A 20,881-nucleotide genomic window follows, 5' to 3' on the forward strand; every position below is an offset into this window, starting at 1 on the left:
TGATTAAATACATGATACTTGTAATAATAGGACACAGGCATTTATGAATAGTATAATGGCTTATAAAATAATGATTTTTACATACATACTAAGCAAACAAATAAATAAATAGTTCTTTTTATAATGTGAATTATTTACTAGACAATTCATGGTCAAACAAGGATGTAAAATATACCGAGAATAAAACATACAAGAGGTTCTTATTTTCCGAATAAAGAAAATTACCTTTGTTCATGTTATTTCTTATATACTTAAACATGAAATGTAATTCAAACAAAATTTTATAGCGTAGAGCAAGTTGTAGAATTCAATTACAGTAGAACCTGTTCCAAACAAATTATAAACTGCTCAAAATACATTTATTGCAAACTTATGTTTGATTTTACAGGATTTACGTCAAATGCAAAAATAACTGGTTTTACTTGACTGGAATGTCATAGTATTTCATACAATGTAATTAAAGTGTATATTACAACACACAGATATGAGTGTTTATAACAAAACAAAGATATGAGTGTTTGTTACAAAATCAAACACGTGCATAATACAGATCACAGTGTATTCCCTAATAACAGTAAGCATGCATTAAAAACAACATAATAAGATAGTCCTACAATAAACCTACAGACGGTCTTTAAGAAAAAATATAGCACCATAGTTTTCCATCAACTCTCTCAACATGGGAACAGAAGTAACGATGCCCCTAAATACACAATTGATGTTCATTTAAACCATTGTTTTTGACGGAAATCCATCGAACTCAAAAGTTTTCTATTGCATATACCATAAACACATTGACCGATGACATTAACTCCATAAAAAAACCAAATAATCACATACCTTCCATTGAGATACATACAATGGATATAAGGACTTTCTGTGCATATATAAATCAAATAAATACACTAAAAAAATAAACATAAACTCTATACATATATTGACCAAATAAATACACACCATGCAATAATGGCCTGAGTTAACTTCTTTGTGAATTGATTATTTAAGTGTCAGTCTGCCTAAGAATCAGGCAGTGGTGAAAACATGACCAAAAAACCCCACCCAATTTGACATTGATTTCAGTTCATAAAATGTAGTTATGCACAAAAATAACATTTATTTCCATTATCTGTTCTGGTAATAGAAGATACAATTTGGTTGAAATGCACTAGAAATTAACAAATAAGGGGAGATAACTCTGTAATTTGCTATAATTTGCTATCATTCTAACCAATTTTCTAACCAAGTTATTTGATATTACCAGACACACACAAACGAAAGACCAATTATTTTTAACTCAGGACGATGGTTAGTATTAAATAGCATGATTAACTCGGTGGGTTTTTTCTGATCATGTTTCGATTTTTCCCTAAATTGCCTGATTCTCACAAAGACTGGCACTTAATAACGAATTACTTTTCCTTTATTATGCACACTATTGTTGTGTATTGTTTGTGTATATGTAAATATTGTTTTCCTCTTATTAATAAAGTTAAAAGTTCAAAATAAACTTTACAAGTTGTGTTGAAATAATAATGCTCTTTTATATATCACTTATTTGAGTCATGTTATTATATAATTTGCAAAATTCAAAAAAATCGATGTCATAAGAGAATGTAGAAATTACTGAATATTGTCCAGGCATTTATTGTACATAATATTGTAATCTCAGATAAATCTTGTTAGTTATTTCGGTTGTATATTCCTTTGAATTACCTGAATAACTAATTAAAAATAATGTCTGGTTTAAGTAACACCTGGATTATGTATGCATACATTGACTTCCTTTATAGTGATACAATTATTATAATGTAACAATATGTCTTCGTTGTAAAATTCAAACTCAAAATCATAAAATGTTTACTTTAATTGAGATTCTTTAGTTGAAGAGTTTCCTCCAAAAGATCTAACAGTTCCTTACATTGTGATGCACGGGCACTATCAAGTGGTGTCTGACCATTCTTATTACGCAATGTGACATCTGCTTTCCATGTAAGTAATGCTTTTACAGTTTCAATGCATCTCTTTGAATAATTTGTAATAAAATATTCCAAATTGGGATCAAATGAACAAACCGCATGTAGAGGAGAATCTCCCTTTGTATTACACTGCGAGACATCAGCCTTTCTCTGCAATAACAGTTCTACTGTATCTTTATATCCTCCTTTACAGGCAACGAACAATGGAGATTGTCCATTCTCATTACACTTCGAGACATCAGCATTGTTCTGAAGTAACAGTTTTACTGTATCTCTGTATCCTACTTTACTGGCTACATACAATGGAGACTCTCCATTAATGGCACACTGATTGACATTTGCATTTCTCTGAAGTAACAGTTCTACTGTATCTTTATGTCCACCTGCACAGGCCATATACAACGGAGATATTCCATCCTCATTACACTGATTGACATCAGCATTGTTCTGAAGTAAAAGTTCTACTGTATCTTTATGTCCTCCTGCACAGGCCATATACAACGGAGATATTCCATCCTCATTACACTGATTGACATCAGCATTGTTCTAAAGTAAAAGTTCTACTGTATCTTTATGTCCTCCTGCACAGGCCATATACAACGGAGGTGTTCCATCCTTACCACACTGATTGACATCAGCATTGTTCTGAAGTAACAGTTCTACTGTATCTTTATGTCCTCCTGCACAGGCCTTATACAACGGAGATATTCCATCCTCATCACACTGATTGACATCAGCATTGTTCTGAAGTAACAGTTCTACTGTATCTTTATGTCCTCCTGCACAGGCCTTATACAACGGAGATATTCCATCCTCATCACACTGATTGACATCAGCATTGTTCTGAAGTAACAGTTCTACTGTATCTTTATGTCCTCCTGCACAGGCCTTATACAATGGAGGTATTCCAACCTTATTACACTGATTGACATCAGCATTGTTCTGAAGTAACAGTTCTACTGTATCTCTAAGTCCTCCTGCACAGGCCACATACAACGAAGATGTTCCATCCTTACCACATTGATTGACATCAGCATTGTTCTGAAGTAACAGTTCTACTGTATCTTTATGTCCTCCTGCACAGGCCTTATACAACGGAGATATTCCATCCTCATCACACTGATTGACATCAGCATTGTTCTGAAGTAACAGTTCTACTGTATCTTTATGTCCTCCTGCACAGGCCTTATACAATGGAGGTATTCCAACCTTATTACACTGATTGACATCAGCATTGTTCTGAAGTAACAGTTCTACTGTATCTCTAAGTCCTCCTGCACAGGCCACATACAACGAAGATGTTCCATCCTTACCACATTGATTGACATCAGCATTGTTCTGAAGTAACAGTTCTACTGTATCTTTATGTCCTCCTGCACAGGCCTTATACAACGGAGATATTCCAACCTTATTACACTGATTGACATCAGCATTGTTCTGAAGTAAAAGTTCTACTGTATCTTTATGTCCTCCTGTACAGGCCATATACAACGGTGGTATTCCATACATACCACACTGATTGACATCAGCATTGTTCTGAAGTAAAAGTTCTACTGTATCTTTATGTCCTCCTGCACAGGCCATATACAACGGAGATGTTCTATACTTATCACACTGATTGACATCAGCATTGTTCTGAAGTAAAAGTTCTACTGTATCTTTATGTCCTCCTGCACAGGCCATATACAACGGAGATGTTCTATACTTATCACACTGATTGACATCAGCATTGTTCTGAAGTAACAGTTCTACTGTATCTCTATGTCCTCCTTCACAGGCCACATACAACGGAGATATTCCATCCTCATCACACTGATTGACATCAGCATTGTTCTGAAGTAACAGTTCTACTGTATCTTTATGTTCTCCTGCACAGGCCTTATACAACGGAGATATTCCATCCTCATCACACTGATTGACATCAGCATTGTTCTGAAGTAACAGTTCTACTGTATCTTTATATCCTCCTGCACAGGCCACACACAACGGAGACATTCCATACTCATTACATTGTTTGACATCAGCATTGTTCTGAAGTAAAAGTTCTACTGTATCTCTATGTCCTTCTGCACAGGCCTTATACAACGGAGGTGTTCCATCCTTACCACACTGATTGACATCAGCATTGTTCTGAAGTAACATTTCTACTGTATCTTTATGTCCTCCTGCACAGGCCTTATACAACGGAGATATTCCATCCTCATCACACTGATTGACATCAGCATTGTTCTGAAGTAACAGTTCTACTGTATCTTTATGTCCTCCTGCACAGGCCTTATACAACGGAGATATTCCATCCTTACCACATTGATTGACATCAGCATTGTTCTGAAGTAACAGTTCTACTGTATCTTTATGTCCTCCTGTACAGGCCTTATACAACGGAGATATTCCATCCTCATCACACTGATTGACATCAGCATTGTTCTGAAGTAACAGTTCTACTGTATCTTTATGTCCTCCTGCACAGGCCTTATACAACGGAGGTGTTCCATCCTTACCACATTGATTGACATCAGCATTGTTCTGAAGTAACAGTTCTACTGTATCTTTATGTCCTCCTGCACAGGCCTTATACAACGGAGATATTCCATACATACCACATTTATTGACATCAGCATTGTTCTGAAGTAAAAGTTCTACTGTATCTTTATATCCTCCTTCACAGGCCACATGCAATGGAGACAGTCCATCCATAAAACATTGATTGACATCAGCATTGTTCTGAAGTAACAGTTCTACTGTATCTTTATGTCCTCCTTCACAGGCCACATATAACGGAGATGTTCCATACATACCACACTTATTGACATAAGCATTGTTCTGAAGTAACAGTTCTACTATATCTTTATGTCCTCCTTTACAGGCCACATATAACGGAAATATTCCATACTTATCACATTGATTGACATAAGCCTTGTTCTGAAGTAAAAGTTTTACTGTATCTTTATGTCCTCCTGCACAGGCTGCATACAATGCAGACATTTTATAGTTGTTACATTGAGATACATCAGCATTGTTCTCTAATAATAGTTTAGCTACAGCTGTATGTCCTCTTTCAGATGCCTTATGTATAGGAGAATTGCCTCTTTCGTCTGTGTTATTCACATTACATTTAACATTAACAATTAGAAATTCAACGATATCAAAGTATCCCGTTGTTGCTGATTCTATTAAAGGTGTCGTATAATAGTGTGTTTCATACGGATATTCTTGATCACCATATTCGATTGTTTTGCAACCTTCTGTATCAAGCTTTGTTAATACTGTGTTTGCATCATTTCTCCTTTTTAAAAAGCTTATTAACTTATCTCTAAATGTCTTATGAATTAACTGGTAATTATTGAATGTACTTATAATAGCATGCCGTGTTAAGTCACATAACAGTCGTTCAAAATAATCTTCTTCTTCGTCTTTTAATAATACAATTAAATTATCATTTTCATGGACATCCGTTACAGATTCAAAGATAAAATTATCCCGAATAAATATAGCTGGAGCATATTTGATAAAACATTCTGTAAGGTGTTGTCCACAGATTACAGCTGCCATTTTATATATTTTGTCATGTATCATTCTATACTCTGTTCCTCTCAGTTTTAAGTAGGTGCCATTTAATGTTGAAAAGCAAGCTTTTAAAGAATTTCTATGCTTCTGTTTGCTTAAGTCTATATCAAATTCTTTAACAATGTACTCAAGTTTATCCAATTCCATGTTCTTCCTTTCTGAAACTGATCCTAATTTGAGCCAATCTGTATCAAATCCTTCATTAAAAATGATACACAGAACAAGAACACAAAATTGTTCTTTGTTTTCATGAATAATGTTGTTTATGTTCTGTTTAATACTGATTAAAGGAACTGTAAACAGTTTCTTCACTTCCTCAGATGTTTTGTCTTTTGACAATTTACAAAGCAAGGGAAAGTAATCAACGTTCTCTGTGACTTGTTTTATATTGTCAATTATGTCATCAGGAAGATACTTGTGCAGCATATGAATTCTTTCAGCTTCCAGCAGACACAACTCGGGAGATAATAAATTGCATTCTTTTTTTGTGAATAATGAAATACGTTGAAACTGAGCTTCTTTATATATATGCAGTCTACAAGACAGCAGTAGTTTTGGACTTGATACTTTTAAAACCGTTTCATCATTTTTACCTGCAACATCTTTGTCTGCAACTTTAAATATTTTCTCAATTTTTTCTGAATAATCTCTCCACGTCTGTAATGTTTGTGTGTTTATTGTTTCCTTCCCACAGATGTCATCTACAACAAACACTTGTTTTTTGTTTTCATTATGATAATTCATAATGTCTGATGGTCCTGTTAACACTGGTATTATCTCATATCCAAAACTGTCACGTAAGTGTAAGGCAGCTTGATGTATGTTTGAAGATTTACCGCAGCCCGAGCTTCCTGTCACAACAATACAGTTATGTGAGGGTAGAGACTCAAGTATGTGACGTGTTGCTCTGGTTTCCAAAAAGGTAGTTTGGTCTTGCTCCCATTCTCCTATTTCTTGTTCATGGTGAGCTGCAAAGAAAAGAAATTGTACAAGCTGATGTCTGATTTGTAAATTTAATTTTGACCATGAACTGAAGATATAGGCCTGGATATTCATTTACAAATTTCCATACCCCTTCCTCAGTCCTAATATTAAATTATCGTCCCTGATTTACCTGTTACTAAAACCAACCAGCTAGGTAACAGATCAATATAATCTATGCTATTTGTGTCAATGGATTGCTGACTAATTTGTGTATAAACAATATTTTTGGGGTTCTTACTTAAGGGGATTTGATAGAACCTTTTGCTTGATTGACTTTTGATAAACGCCACATCACCAAATGATGCAATACCCTTTCAAGCTATAGATAACTTGTTATAAAATAGAAACTACTGCATGACCTTATCACATAAACATTGATAAAAGAACAATGAAAAAAAATAGAGCATGTAGAGTTCCAATGTTCTCCTTAAAAAATGGCTTGTTTCTGGCCCCTAATTACTAAACTGTTGGTACCATAACCTCCATAAACAATTCCAACCTTTTTCTTGTGATATTAAACCTTCTGGTAAAATTTGAAAGAGACCCATTCATTTTAACAACAGTTATTGTCTGGAAACCAAATGTCTTCGGACGACGACAGCGACATCATAGCATTATACAACAGAATTTTTTTTTTGCAGATATATAAAAACAGATTCTGTGAAAATAAGTAAAGAATGTTCAACCCTGCCGCATTTTGCACCTGTCCCAAGTCAGGACCCTCTTACCTCTGTTGGTCTTGTATAATTTGCAATTTTAGTTTCTTTTATATATTTAGGAGTGGAGTTTTAGTATGACGTCCAGCATCACTGAACTTGTACATGTAGTATACTTTTTTGTTTAGGGGCCATCTGAAGCACACCTTCCGGATGCGGGATTTACTTGCTGTATTGAAGACCCATTGGTGACCTTTGGCTGTTTTCTGTTTCTTTGACACATTCCCCGTTTCCATTCTCAATTTTACTTAATATTGGTTTATTCGCAGCCTACAAACTGTATCGAAACACAATCTCAAAATGTCCTTAAAAATTGTTATGATATCTGAAATAGGAGTAACAAAACATTTTTTCCGAATTGTTTGCTAAAACATGGTAATGTCGTTTGAACGTTGAGAACCCCTTTGTTTGTATGTCAATGAAAAACAAGTTGACTGAGGTATTATTTCCTCACACATCTGCTTCAAATCAAGGAATTAGCAACAAAAGCTGATCATCTTACATTTCCAAAGAAAAGAAGCTGGATTATGTATTTTCTTTTAGCTTTCTGAGTGCTGCAGTAGACTTCTAATACTTTAAATTTCCTGTGAACACTGTGTAGTGTAGTGGTAAGATGAACTAAATGACAGCAAAAAAGTACTTGTTTAAGCCTAGGAGGTTGACAAAAATAAAATCCTGTAATAACTTCAATTTAATTCAATTTAAAAAAAAAGCAGCTAGATATATGCAAAAGTCAAGTTCAGGGGAGTTGGTCTTTAATTATCAAATATATATATCTAACACGTAAAGCTCTGATACCATGTCCAGATTTGGCTAATGTAAGGTTCTGTATCTGGTGTAGTAAAATTTGTATTTTATAAACTGTTTTTTTTTTTTCGATTACGGAATTGTATATTATAGCACATACAGTAGGTTACTTCAAAAAAGTGAAACGGATACAGCAGAAAACCTTCATCAATAATATACAAGTTGCAAGAAAGATAAGGGCTGTTGTTCTCATAAACTGTTTCGGTCTTTATACATGTTATACATCTTTGGCTTTGAGTGTTCCTTACACATGTTACAAGGGTAAATCCAGAAAGGAGCTACAAATGCATGAAATTATTAAAAGTGCTGTTTTCAATATGTTCTACCCCATTATCTATGTACCAGTTTATATCTATGTAGAGCACTAGCTATCTGTTATAAATTTTATACAAACATATATAACAACTGATGTGATAGTGTGATTTTTGAGAATAGAGACTTAAAGTAAACTACAATTATGCATACCTTGAATATGTGGTGGAATATGATCTTCAACTTTTTTTTTTATTTCTTCTTTCAAGGTATCTGAAAAATAATTCAGTTATTCAAGTTGCAATAGATCACACATTTTTTATGATTATTCTATCTTTTCTGTCTTTAATCCTAATTAAGCACCAGTTTTAAATAAGATTATCTTTGTTGTACAGATAAGAAGTTCTGTCAATGTACTATATTGATTTCCCTCTTTTTCAGTGTTCTCGTTATGTCTTTGTTTGTTTGTTATGTTTCATATCTAGTGTTTTTTTTATATAAATTGTTTTGTCAAAGATGAGGTCGTTAGTTTTTCGGTTAAATTTTTCTTCCAACCTTTTTTAGCTAACTATAGAGTGTGGATTTCCTAATTGTGGAATGCCATACAGAGACCTAGCTATAGTTGTTTAAATTAGCATCATTTTGAATCATTTAGATAGTTGTTGGCTGCAATCCTATCTCATCTCCTTAATTATTTTATTCCTGATTTAAAAAACAAAATAGAAACCAATTGGTTTCCCGTTCAGTTAAACTAAAACTTGGCATCTCCTAACCTTATAAGCGAAGTATCCAAATAGCGGTTATCCTTCTGCTATCAAAATTTTGATTGTTTTTTTTTTTTTTTTATTGTTTTGGGGAATTGTTAATAAATTGATTTACAATTAGTATGCAAACAGTAAATAGATATTCCTGGTCATTAATTTAATCAAATTAGTTGATTTCAACAGTTGTGATGCTTGTGAATTCTTTTAGACAATTGCATGAATAGTGAATCACTATTTCTATTATTAAATATGTTTTAAAGTTTGTTGTCTTTTGGTATTAACCGAAGTATCATTTCTACCACAAGAAATCCCTCTATTGAATTGCAATCAGTAAATTGTGATGTAAGAAATATCTTTCATATTCTGTGAAAATGTATAAATGAAGAACAGCAATTTAAGTGCTATTCCTTTGCTTTTTGTCTGTGTGTTTTTTGGCTGTGTATGTACTGATTATGTGTCATGGATGAATACTCCATACCCTTGTTGTTTCTATTTCAGGTATATGTATGAAACAATAAATATACTCACTTAATGTTTCATCTTGCTCCATAGATTTCTGAAAAATAATTGAGTACCTTTTAACTCAAAACCATATACATCTCAAATGTAACTGTATAGTAAAGAAGCAATCTATTATCAAGTGAATTAGTGTTGATGTTAAGTTTGGTGTTTGTGAAAATGGATGGCAAAGAAAATGATTAATAAATCTTACAAGGAAAGACAACAACATGACAAAATAAACTGTATGTTTAGATACAATATGAAAACCCTTGTATCTAGTACACAGCAATAACAATGATCTGTGTTGAATTGAAAATGTTGGTATATTGATATATTTGACTAAGTTTTTACTTATCTCTAGCATATTTTACAAGAAATTAAAAACAACAAAATTGGGTCGAGTTATCATGGGCCAACACCTATATAAAGATGCTATTATTGATTTGGACTAATTGTGGATCTAATAATTACATTTCATGTATGTTTCATAAGAATCCATTATTTTGACTGGATAACAATGCTTGTGCAACATACTAAAATTAACCTTCATATCCTAATGAAGTGTAAATTCATGATGACATTTGCCATCACAATAAAGTGCACAGGTTAACTAAAGAAATAAATGATGAAAGTCGATTTTTCAAGACCCTAGCATAAAACTGTAATTATAAATAAAGGCAACAGAAGTATACCGCTGTTCGAAACTCAAAAATCGATAGGAAAAAGCAAGTCAGGATTACAAACTAAAACTGAGGGAAACACATTAAATATAAGAGGAGAACAACAACACAACACTAAAATGTAACACACAGAGAAACAAACTAAGCATAAGAATTGAATGTTTCTTTAAGTAATTTTATAGGGTTGTAAAAGAGTTGATCGTGTGCACATTCCTAGAATGAAGCACTTTTACACCCCAATAAAATTACAAAAAGATGCGTTCAATTCTTATAATTACTAGTCATATGTGCTGTTCATAGAAGAGGGATGAATGATACCAGAGGGACAGTCAAACTCATAAAAGAGGGACGAAAGATACCAGAGGGACAGTCAAACTCATAAATCGAAAACTGATGACGCCATGACCTAAAAATGAAAAGAACAAACAGAACAGAAAAACAATAGTACACATGACACAACATAGAAAACTAAAGAATAAACAACACGAACCCCACCAAAAACTAGGGGTGATCTCAGGTGTTCCAGAAGGGTAAGCAGGAACATATCCTATATCATTTTTGAAATGGTTATTTAAAACAGTCAACCAACTCGTGATGGTGTCCATAAAATTAACGAAGAGATGAAATTAACTTCACCATTTGGAACTCTTGATTTAATAGCTTCCTATCTATCTGTAATAGTGTTCAAAATATTAGGTAAAAACACTTAAAAGAGTCTTTAAAGGCCAGTAGTCCAGTAAATTCATGATTTCAGTAATTATTCCAAATTGTAAGATACCATTTTCTGATTATTTTTCTTTTACAGTTTTTTTTAATCTCCTACACATGATGATGTAGAAATGAATACAAACATGAGCTAAATCCTTATTGAAGGAAAAGAAACTCATGTAAGGAATTGGTTGATGATTTTGCCTCTATCAAGCAGGGGTATAAAAACAATCGAAGAAGAAGGACAGAAGTAGCTACTACCAGACAGACACATTTTTGACAGATTATCAACTTTTTCTATCATGTTTAGACAGACCATGACTGTCTATTTCTACAATTTTTATATGTACATATGTTTATTTTATCACACATAACACAAAATACTGCTGGTGGAATAAAAATGATTTATCCTTTTAAGGATTCCAGCAAATATCATGCATATTACTGAGTCTTTCTAAAGTGTAACTTAGGTACAATAGTTGCATATATATATATATATTTATTTGTTAATTTTACATACACTTTCTAAATTCTTTATCCTTTCCTGTAAATCGTTTTCTATTCTTGATAATTCTTTTTGCACTTTGATAAACTGACCGTCTGCTTTATAACACAAAGTCTGTACATATCTACTAAGAACATGTGTCTGTTGACGAAGCTCTCCCACTATCTCTAAACCAAGTGTTGTTCCACTGAGGAATTGTTGACCTGTAAAACAAGATCATGTGTTTGCATATTCAGGCATGGTTGGAGATTACCTGTTCCAAAAACATACTGATAACTAACTAAGTTCATATTGCATGTATGTGTTTGATATTGACCACCGTACCAAATTATATAATTAAAGTCACTGCAAGTATACTAGTTTTTTGTATTGTCTGTCATTTTTAATTTTTAACAAATCGATGAAACATCAATAGTTTATTAATAATCAAAGAAATTCAAAGACAAGAATGATATATCTTGTTTAGAAAACAGGTTCAAGCATCTACTTTTAGAGTTTGTTTGAAGTTATTTCATATAAAAGACAATTTTGTAAAACTTCCGATACTTGTTTCTCAAATTGACAGGGTACATCAAATCGTTATAACGTTTTGTGACAAAATAAGATTGTTACTTTATCAGAACGTGACGAAAGTTGCATTCATCAAATGTTTTATCCATTTATTGCATTAAAAACGTCATATGCATTTCCAAATAATTTGTCAAAAATTGTCATTGTTTGTAAGTTTTCTTTGTCTGGCATTGAAACATTTATACAAACTAGGGATTGGAGGCTGGACTAATTGGAAACAGACCTGCCAGGACTAACAGAAGAATATTGATCCCAAAAGTAAAAATAACGCATTCCACACGCACTAACAGACCTTTGGTTAGATTTACTTGATTAATATATATAATTGCACGTATTATATATGCATTGTTTCAATTTATTAATTAAAGTTGCTTCACTCTGGTATTAATATATTAAATCCTGATAATGACCCAGTTTTATTTTTAATTTATATATTTGTTAATGAGAAACACTTAATATCCTAAACTAGAGGCTCTAAAGAGCCTGTGTCAATCACCTTGGTCTATGTGCATATTATGGACACTAACATAATACATGTAATTTCACATATCAAAAACCAGCTCTGTCCTGTCTGTGCCTGTCCCAAGTCAGGAGCCTATAAATTCAGTGGTTGTCTTTTGTTTATGTGTTACATATTTGTTTTTCGTTCATTTGTTAACATAAATAAGGCCGTTAGTTTTTTCATTTGAATTGTTTTACATTGTCTTATCGGGGCTTTTTATAGCTGACTATGCGGTATGATCTTTGCTCATTGTTGAAGGCCGTACGGTGACCTATAGTTATTAATGTCTGTGTCATTTTGGTCTTTTGTGGATAGTTGTCTCATTGGTAATCATACCACATCTTCTTATTTATATCATAATCTGAAGGCGTATAAAAAAATCCATATAACTGTGATTTTCACATGTTTCAACAATCATCAAAATCTTAAACCCTTAATTTCGGCAAAAATCAGCGGCGCGTAACTTTACCTTAACTCGATCTGTAACTATTCATGGTTAATTTACATACCAAAAATCAGCCCAATATCTCAAGGCGTTTAGAAAAAAAAGTCTGTATAATGGTTTGTTGCGGAATGACAGAATGATGGACAAGGGTAAAACTATATGGCACCGACAACTTTCGTTGCTGGGCCATAAAAATTTACTTTAAAGGGCAATAACTCCTTAAGGGGTCAACTTATCGATTTGGTCATGTTGACTTATTTGTAGATCTTACTTTGCTAAACATTTTTGCTGTTTACAATTTAATTAACTCTTATTACCAAACAAAGGGGTTGTCAGATTCATCTGAAAATTTCAGGGCAGATAGATCTTGATCTGATAAACAATTAATTCATTTCAGATTTTCTCTTTATGCTTTGTTTTAAAGATATAAGCCAAACATTGCATTTTACCCTAAGTTCTATTTCTAGCCTGTCAGCCATCTTGGTTCACGGGCGGGGTCATCGGACAAAAATTTTAATTAATTACCCTAATGATGATTGTGGCTAAGTTTGGTTAAATTTGTCTAAGTAGTTTCAGAGGAGAAGATTTTTGTAAAAGATTACAATTTTTTTTTTTAAATTGTAAAAAATTGACTATAAGGCCAACCAAAATTAATTAGTAGATTTTCATCCAAATTTTTGAAAAAAATGGGGCAGTTGGGAGGATTTTATTTTTTAATTTTTATTTCCAAATTTGAAATAGGAAGTTTGGAAGGAAACACAAATTTTGACGGTTACTGGAAACGGAGATGAACAAATCCGGAAATCGAAAAATTTTCAAACTAACAAAAATCGGGGCGGGACGATTTCAGAGGGGCGGGCGGGGATGAAAATCTACCAATTAATTTTAATTGGCCTAAAGGGCAATACTTCCTTTAGAGGTCAACTGACCATTTTGTATCGTTGACTTATTTGTAGATCTGGCTTTGCTAAACATTATTTCTGTTCACAGTTTATCTATATCTATAATAATATTAAGGATAATAACCAATGATGTCAAAATTTTCTTAAAATTACCAAATCAGGGGCAGCAACCAAACAATTGGGGTTGTGCCATCCATCTGAAAATGTTAGGGCAGATAGATCTTGACCTGATAAACAATTTAACTTTGTCAGATTTGCTTTGGTTTCAGAGATTTAAGCCAAAATATATTTTACCCCTATGTGCTATTTGTATCAATGGCAGCCGTCTTGGTTGGTTGGCCAGGTCTCTGGACACATTTTGGAACTAGATACCCAAATTATGATTGTGATTATGATTATTAAATTTGGCCAAACAGTTTCCGATGAGAAGATTTTTGTAAAAGTTAACAACGACAGACAACAGCGAAGACAGAAGCAAGATGCTGGACGTCAAGTGATGAGAAAAGCTCACCTACAGGGCCAAATGAGCTAAAACAGATACAGAATAGTTCATGTAGTTTTTTAATTTAATTGTGGTTGATATATTTTTCTATCTTTTTCTTTTCGACATAAACTAAAAATTCTTTTTCGTCCTAGATATATATTTAGTTTGTAACCTAAAACAAGAACTAAAACACATTGAATTTAAAATGTTACTGTAATTGCACACTCAGATAACGAATTGAACAATATAAAAAAGAAAATAAGTTAAATATGGCCTTTACTATATATAATAAAAACTAAACATTGTAGCGGCACAAGCCAACAATCTCACCACTTCTCCCAATCAGTTTCAAAAAGAGAAGTCACACCTCAATATGATTCTGAAGATGTGTGAGCCCAGCAAAATAGTACATTTAGTACGCTATACATTTTATCATTTTACCATTTGTTGCCCAAGTATTGAGTTCTCCCAAGATCCTGTTCTCTTCTCTGTTAGTTAGTCCAATGTCCTTAACAAGTTGTCCCATTGCATTGAATGAATGTGTATATTTGCCTGTGGTCCATTCTCTGAACTCACAGTGTGCCCAGGGATTACGTATGTCTGATCGTATCTATAAAATTTAAAAAAAAGAAGGATAACTATTAAGTCCATTTCATATTTGATGACAGAAAAATACCTTTTTTTAAAAACTTAAAGAGAAGGTATGATTTTGAACCTAACTGACCTACAATCTTAATGTTTCAAAGTTGTTCAATTCGCCGAGTTAAAAAAAGAGGCAGGATATAAAAAGGAAACTTTTAAAAAGATCAAAGAAAATCGACAATAACATAGCAACATTTAACAAAAAACAAAAAAAAAACCAATACAAACATGTCAACACACAAGATAAATTAAAAGTACACATATAATAATGCATATATTAAAATATCTTGAAAATGTATAAATGTATACAGAATTCAACAAGTAAAGGGATTGCTAGGACACAATTAATCTCAAAAGGTCAAAAGAAAAACGAAAATACAGAAAAAACAGCAACAAACCAGATGATACGCAGGGCGCAGCTTTATACGTACGCAGAGGTCGAATCCTGAACGGTTGGGGCTAGTAAAGACACAACATTCAAGCTGGATACAGCTCTGAATTTGTATTCTGATTAAATAGTTGACACACCATAGGTTTCTGACACAGAATGAATGTGGTCTAATGAACTTATTTTTTTTTTTGCTTTTGAGCAATTCACTATGCCGTTGAATATTAATCCTCTCAAAAAAAAATATTTGAAGAAATTCAGATTTAATTTCTGAAATCTAAAATGAGAAAAATTGAACCCCCCCCCCTTTTTGTTGTACCTCCCCCTTTCCCCTATTCCAACAATGATCTCAATTCAAATTTCTTATGGAGTTTGCACCATTTATTACTCATTTGCACATCATTAAATATCAAAAAATAAAATATAAAATGTCATACAGTCATGGTTAAAATTAATATTAACTTCTTAAAAGAATGGGGAATGTGTCTAAAGGGACACATATGATGCCCCCACTAGCATATAACGTTATAAAAGGACATTACTCAAGAACTGTAAAAGTGAAGCTGCAAAAAATTGAAATTAAACTGAGTTTAGAGGTAAACATGGTAAATAAGCATTATATACACATTTCATTTAATTTAGTTCAGACAAACTTAAGTTAAGAGAACAGAACTATTTTTTTCAATTTTTTCCATTTGTAAAGGGGCATAACCCTAGAATGGTGGACAAGGAAAGATAACTCCAATTTTCAAAGATTTCATAAAGCATAGGTTTTAGGTGATCCAACAACCATTCTGGACAAAGAAAGATAACTTCAATGTATTGTCTTTAAACTACAATAAACATAAAGGCTTCATCAGTAACATTTCATATTGGCAAATTTCCAATGAAGTTTATTAAACTAAAGTTATTGGCAAATTTCCAATATACTTAATTTTTAAAGCAGTTTAGGTGAGATAAACAAAAAAAACTTCACTTGCTACATTTTATATTGTCAAATTTCCATTGAAGTTCATTAAACTAAAGTTATTGGCTTATTTCCAATGGAATTAATTAATAATAAAGTTTTTGGCAAATTTCCTATATATATACATCATTTAAAAGCAGTTTAGGTGAGATATTCAAATGAGTTACAATTACCAACCTCACACTGCTTTTAAATTATGTTTTGTACTTAAGTAATTGTCCATTAACCTGGAAACCCTTTTCCCCCCTTTTTGAACCATATTCCTTAACAGTTTGAGCCATAACTCCCAATGACAATTATTACCATCACTTTGTGGTATTCCAATATCCAAAATTTAAATACATGGTTAGATTCAGCATATCAAATAACCCAAAGAATTAATTTTTTGATGAAATCAAATAAAATTCTATTTTGGACACTTTAGACCTCACTGTGGACTTATTTGTTAAGCGGGCCAAAATATCATAAATCTAAATACATAGTTAGATTCAGCATATCGACAAAACCCATATATTCAATTTTTGTTGACATCAAACAAAGTTTAATTTTGGACCCCGATTCGGACCAACTTGATAAATGAACCCATAATCAAAAAGCTAAGTACATGTTTAGATTCAGCATATCAAAGAACCCCAACAATTCATATTTTGTTAAAATCAAACTTGGTTTAATGTTGGACCCTTTGGACCTTAATGTAGACCAATATGAAAACGGGACCAAAAATTAAGAATCTAAATACACAATTATATTCGGTATATCAAAGAACCCCAATAGTACAATTTTTGATGAAATCAAACAAAGTTTAATTTTGGACCCTTTTGCCCCCACTTCCTAAACTGTTGGAACCAAAACTCCCAAAATCAATCCCAACCTAAGCTTTCTGTTGTGGTCATAAACCTTGTGTTAAAATTTCATAGATTTCTATTCATTTATCCTAGAGTTAATGTGCGAAAACCAAGAAAAATGCCTATTTGGGCCCTTTTTTAGCCCCTAATTCCTAAACTGTTGGTACCAAATCTCCCTAAATCAAGTTCAACCTTCCTTTTGTTGATATAAACCTTGTGTTTAAATGTCATAGATTTCTATCAAATTACACTAAAGTTATAGTGCAAAAAATATAATACGACAACGCAAAGTCAATAAATTAAGCATTTAAGGTTTACATGCATTAATGTGTATACTAATCTATCTTGAAAATTTATACCTTCTCAGCATCGGTCTGTACACTTGATGGAAATATACTGATGTCATGAATGTTGATTATCAAACCAAGCAGCGCAGATAAGTCACAAGTCTCATTAATACCAGAGTATTGAGCCATATTAGGCTGTAAAAACAACTTTGACAGATCCACATGGCTTGTTACTCTGTAATCATAACTCCTATAATTCTTGTTCAATCTTCTGTTGTTGTTGACTGATTCATAGTTGAGATAATATCTACTTGTAACTGGATATTTTTTAAGATATCCATTGCAGCTCTGTGTATCAATAGAGTTGCTGGATACCAGTGAACTATACAAGTTACTGAGAATAGGATCAACATATTTTCTCAGTAGAGGAGAAATAATTGAATGTAGACATATTCCAACAATCAGCCATCTTTTCTTCTCCTCATCTAAACCTGGTGGACCTAGAAGAAAATCAATGTGAGAGAAATGTATTTCATAGAGAGAAGACGGAATTTAATATATTCTCTTGCCTTCCTTTTCAAACAGTTTTTTTTTTATACTTGATTTCGTGTAAGGATTTGTTAAGAATTGAAATGAAATCATTTAACAAACTGACCTTATATGTAATCATGGTAAAGCATGTTCATTTTTCTAATCCACTTTGACATCAGAATTTGACAATATCTTGTGACACATTTTAATTTTTTTTGCAGTGACAACTGCTGAATTTCTTTTCCAATTATCCACCTCTGTTGCCTAGTGGAAGATTGAGGTCCTCGAGTGAGGAAGGTTTCGGTTCGCTTGCCATCTTGGTCAAACAAATGAACTTGAAAGGTATTTACAGCTTCTCCATTTATCCTGTCCACTCAGAGATCTAGCATGATTTGTCTGTGATAGGAGACTTGTCCTTCTGTAGACTGTTATCCTGTCCACTCAGAGATCTAGCATGATGTGTCTGTGATAGGAGACTTGTCCTTCTGTAGACTGTTACTTTGTGATCTAGCATGATGTGTCTGTGATAGGAGACTTGTCGTTCTGTAGACTGTTATCCTGTCCACTCAGAGATCTAGCATGATGTGTCCGTGATAGGAGGCTTGTCCTTCTGTAGACTGTTATCCTGTCCACTCAGAGATCTAGCATGATGTGTCTGTGATAGGAGACTTGTCCTTCTGTAGACTGTTACTCAGAGATCTAGCATGATTTGTCTGTGATAGGAGACTTGTCCTTCTGTAGACTGTTATCCTGTCCACTCAGAGATCTAGCATGATGTGTCTGTGATAGGAGACTTGTCCTTCTGTAGACTGTTATCCTGTCCACTCAGAGATCTAGCATGATGTGTCTGTGATAGGAGACTTGTCCTTCTGTAGACTGTTATCCTGTCCCCTCAGAGATCTAGCATGATGTGTCTGTGATAGGAGACTTGTCCTTCTGTAGACTGTTATCCTGTCCACTCAGAGATCTAGCATGATGTGTCTGTGATTGGAGACTTGTCCTTCTGTAGACTGTTATCCTGTCCACTCAGAGATCTAGCATGATGTGTCTGTGATAGGAGACTTGTCCTTCTGTAGACTGTTATCCTGTCCACTCAGAGATCTAGCATGATGTGTCTGTGATAGGAGACTTGTCCTTCTGTAGACTGTTATCCTGTCCACTCAGAGATCTAGCATGATGTGTCTGTGATAGGAGACTTGTCCTTCTGTAGACTGTTATCCTGTCCACTCAGAGATCTAGCATGATGTGTCTGTGATAGGAGACTTGTCCTTCTGTAGACTGTTACTTTGAGATCTAGCATGATTTGTCTGTGATAGGAGACTTGTCCTTCTGTAGACTATTACTTTGTGATCTAGCATGATGTGTCTGTGATAGGAGACTTGTCGTTCTGTAGACTGTTATCCTGTCCACTCAGAGATCTAGCATGATGTGTCTGTGATAGGAGACTTGTCCTTCTGTAGACTGTTACTTTGTGATCTAGCATGATGTGTCTGTGATAGGAGACTTGTCGTTCTGTAGACTGTTATCCTGTCCACTCAGAGATCTAGCATGATGTGTCCGTGATAGGAGGCTTGTCCTTCTGTAGACTGTTATCCTGTCCACTCAGAGATCTAGCATGATGTGTCTGTGATAGGAGACTTGTCCTTCTGTAGACTGTTACTCAGAGATCTAGCATGATTTGTCTGTGATAGGAGACTTGTCCTTCTGTAGACTGTTATCCTGTCCACTCAGAGATCTAGCATGATGTGTCTGTGATAGGAGACTTGTCCCTCTGTAGACTGTTATCCTGTCCACTCAGAGATCTAGCATGATGTGTCTGTGATAGGAGACTTGTCCTTCTGTAGACTGTTATCCTGTCCCCTCAGAGATCTAGCATGATGTGTCTGTGATAGGAGACTTGTCCTTCTGTAGACTGTTATCCTGTCCACTCAGAGATCTAGCATGATGTGTCTGTGATTGGAGACTTGTCCTTCTGTAGACTGTTATCCTGTCCACTCAGAGATCTAGCATGATGTGTCTGTGATAGGAGACTTGTCCTTCTGTAGACTGTTATCCTGTCCACTCAGAGATCTAACATGATGTGTCTGTGATAGGAGACTTGTCCTTCTGTAGACTGTTATCCTGTCCACTCAGAGATCTAGCATGATGTGTCTGTGATAGGAGACTTGTCCTTCTGTAGACTGTTATCCTGTCCACTCAGAGATCTAGCATGATGTGTCTGTGATAGGAGACTTGTCCTTCTGTAGACTGTTACTTTGAGATCTAGCATGATTTGTCTGTGATAGGAGACTTGTCCTTCTGTAGACTATTACTTTGTGATCTAGCATGATGTGTCTGTGATAGGAGACTTGTCCTTCTGTAGACTATTACTTTGTGATCAAGCATGATGTGTCTGTGATAGGAGACTTGTCCTTCTGTAGACTGTTATCCTGTCCACTCAGAGATCTAGCATGATGTGTCTGTGATAGGAGACTTGTCCTTCTGTAGACTATTACTTTGTGATCTAGCATGATGTGTCTGTGATAGGAGACTTGTCCTTCTGTAGACTGTTACTTTGAGATCTAGCATGATGTGTCTGTGATAGGAGACTTGTCCTTCTGTAGACTGTTACTTTGAGATCTAGTACATTAAAAATTCAGCTCAGTGGGTCGGTCTTGTTAAGAATGAATATATACATGTAGGAAGATGTAGTGTGAGTGCCAACAAGACAACTCTCCATCTAAATAACAACTTATAAAGTAAACCATTATAGGTCAATGTAGGGCCTTCAACACGGAGCCTTGGCTCACACCGAACAACAAGCTATAAAAAGCCCCAAAATTACTAGTGTAAAACCAACCAAACGGATAACCAACGGT

At 34.0% G+C, this 20,881-nt stretch overlaps 1 pseudogene; it reads right to left on the minus strand.

Moving 5' to 3' along the window:
• Window positions 1-1,404: 1,404 nt before the first annotated feature.
• LOC134694016 (serine/threonine-protein phosphatase 6 regulatory ankyrin repeat subunit B-like) lies at window positions 1,405-17,984 on the minus strand (annotated as a pseudogene).
• Window positions 17,985-20,881: the final 2,897 nt, after the last annotated feature.

This window comes from Mytilus trossulus, chromosome 13 (assembly GCF_036588685.1).
Source record: "Mytilus trossulus isolate FHL-02 chromosome 13, PNRI_Mtr1.1.1.hap1, whole genome shotgun sequence".
Lineage (NCBI taxonomy): Eukaryota > Metazoa > Mollusca > Bivalvia > Mytilida > Mytilidae > Mytilus > Mytilus trossulus.